The 3,301-nt window shown below is 33.5% G+C and overlaps 1 pseudogene; it reads left to right on the forward strand.

Moving 5' to 3' along the window:
• Positions 1-522: 522 nt before the first annotated feature.
• LOC147352857 (olfactory receptor 5W2-like) lies at positions 523-1,446 on the forward strand (annotated as a pseudogene).
• Positions 1,447-3,301: the final 1,855 nt, after the last annotated feature.

Raw genomic sequence — 3,301 nt, forward strand, 5'->3', positions numbered from 1 at the left:
ATGCTTGAGGCTGGTGCACTGGGATGATCCAGAGGGATGGTATGGTGAGGGAGAAGGGAGGAGGGTTCAGGATGGGGAACACATGTATACCTGTGGTGGATTCATTTCGATATTTGGCAAAACCAATACAATATTGTAAATTTTAAAAATAAAATACAATTACAAAAATAAAAAAATAAAGATTGAAGAAAGGTAAAATCATCCAGCTCTATTCTCTGATATCAGAAAAGTAAGGCTCAGAGAAGAGTTTGTAGAAAGTAGCAAACCTTGTGAATGGCATCTAGATTGTCTTGAAACATTGTCAAAGTTCTTCCTCATATGCCTTTTATTATTGCATAATAGACAGCTATGCCTCTTTAAAGAGTAGGTACAAGACTGGATTATTTTCTAAGTATAAAAAGACAATAAAGGAAAAAAAATGATCTGCCTTATTATTTTTTTTTTAGATGTGCAGAAGCATTAAACATGCATGTGTGATTTTCTTGACAGCATTCTCAAAAGTTCACACAAGATCTAAGAAGAATGGAAAGAGAGAATTGCTCCTCCTTGACTAAATTCATTTTCTTGGGAATTGCTGATAACACTGAGAACAAAGTGATCCTATTTATAATATTTTTACCTGTTTGTCTCATTAATCTTCCAGCAAACCCTAGAATGATAATCTTGATTAGGATGGATCTCCAGCTGCACACACCCATGTACTTTATCCTCAGCCACCTCTGCTTCTGTGACCTCTTCTATTCCACAGCCATCAGCCTAAGATGCTGGTGGACCTATTTGCCAAGATCATATCAATCCCTTCCTATGGCTGTACTCTGAATTTCTTGGTTCTCTATACCTTTGTAGATTCTGAATGTCTCCTGCTGGCACTGATGGCCTATGACCGGTACAAGGCTGTCAGCAACCCCTTGCTCTATGCAGTCAGCATGTCCAGCAGGGTGTATTCTCTGCTCATGGCTGGGGTTTACCTGGCAGGAATGATAGATGCTTTGATAAACACAACATTAGCATTCCATTTATGCTTCTGTGGGTCAAATGAGATTAACCACATTTTTTGCAATGTTCCTCCTCTCCTGTTGATATCTTGCTCAGACACACAGGTCATTGAGTTAGTGATATTCATGGTTTTTGGCTTTATTGAATTAAACTTCATTTTCAGGAGTCCTTGTCTCTTATTTTTATATCATCTTATCAGTCTTGAAGATCTACTCTGCTGAAGAGAGGTTCAAAGCTTTCTCCACCTGTATATCCCACCTAACTGCTGTGGCAATTTTCCAGGGAACTCTGCTCTTTATGTATTTCATGCTGAGTTCTTCATACTCTCTAGATGAAGACAAAATGACCTCATTGTTTTACACCCTTGTGATTCCCATGTTAAACCCTCTGATTTACAGCCTAAGGAATGAAGATGTGAAACAGGTCCTGGAAAAATTGAAAAATAAATGACTTTAATTATTTGTATTATTTGTGCACATATATGCATTCATGTACATATATTAATTGTTGATTTATTAAAATTAAAACTAGGATAAATGAGAAGAATAATTTCTCAAATTCTTAAAGTGATATGTGTATAAAATCCAAATTTTGTTTCTCCCACACATGTCATGCTTCATTATGTTTCCATATATATACGTATATATATATATATATATATATATGTATATATACATACATATAGCACTTTGCATATGTGAAAAAGTTTTCTGTCTTTTCCATTGTAGTAACTTTTTTCATTTTTTAATTCAAGCATTATTTTCAATTACACTAAGATTTATTGTGCATTTACTCAGTGATATTTGAGCCTGTAGCCTTTTTATATACTATTGTAGATCTTATAGTTTATGCACTACTGAAGTTAGTACTAAAAATAAATTAACCAAACAGTCAAGGAATTCATAATTAGCCTCAAATTCATCAGTATATAAAACATAAAGGGCTATAATTTCCAAACAAAAATATCTAAAACTAGTATAAAAGAAAAGCGACTTTGGATAGAGATATTCAGTCAAATTTTAAAAAGATTCAATTTGGGAAATGGAAAAGTTGTAGGCAGGGTACCTGAAAGTTATTCCGGTCTTGAACTGTATGCATCCTGTCTTTATGTTTACTATAACATGGAGGAAATATGAGGGTCATGTGCTACATGAAATATTAATACAGAGGAAAACAAGTACTATATGATGTCACATATATGTAGAATCTAAAGGTTAATTCAGAAATTGCCTGACAGGCCAGTGATTAGAATTCCATGTTTCACTAACTGGGTCAGTCTGACCCTTGATCAAGGAACTAAGATCCAGGCAAGATGAGTGTTACAGTAAAAAAAAAAAAAAAAAATCAAATTCATAGAAACAGGGTGGTTGAATGTTTCTAGGGCCTTAAAGGTGAAATTGGTGGTGTTGCAAAAAGTGTACAAACTTTATTTGATGGATATTTTAGGGGCATCTACTGTATATGATGATTCTATTTAACAATAATGAAAACTTGAGAAATTGGATAAAAAAATAAATCTTAACTGCCCTCAGTATACACACACTCAAAATGGTAACTCTGTGAGGTGAAGCATGTGTTAATCAACCTTATTGTGGTAATAATTTCACAATGTATGCATATAACACATTGTGTACTTATCACTACACATGGTATTAGTCAATTACATTTGAATAAAGTTAGATAAAAATAAGATATCTAAAGATTAGATTTTAAAGGCATATAGAAGAGCTGTGCACTTGTTGCAGTACAATATTGTGCTGTCATTATTAACTATAAATTCTTCTGCACTTCCTCCAAGATAATTTTCTTCTCTTCCTCCTCATTGCCAACCCTGGTTAAATGCCCATCTCTCTGTGGTTTACAAACAATCACCTCTAAGTCATTGGCTTATATTACCCTGTTTGTGAGCATTCTTTGCTAAAGAATTGAGCATTCCATCCTTGTTAACCAAGCACTGAATTTTGCCTGAAATATAAAATAAATAGACATGAATTTACCTAAAAACAGTAGGCAATATTTTTTTTGAGTATTACTTATATCTCAGTAGCACAGAATTAAACGAAGATTTGGTAAGTACCTTAATACACACACACACACACACACACACACATATCTCACAATAGTGTATATATATTGTATATATATACACAAAAGTTTTTTGCAAGATGCATAAAATTTTATGGACACTAATATGCCTATAGAGACATATATATTCATTAATTACACTACAAGGAAGAAGCTATACATTCTTGATATTTGACTATCACATCTGCTTTTAATATGGCTTCCTTAAGGCTAAAACACT

This window comes from Bos grunniens, chromosome 19, assembly GCF_055505025.1.
Source record: "Bos grunniens cultivar Pamir isolate PY7600 chromosome 19, Bosgru_T2T1.0, whole genome shotgun sequence".
Lineage (NCBI taxonomy): Eukaryota > Metazoa > Chordata > Mammalia > Artiodactyla > Bovidae > Bos > Bos grunniens.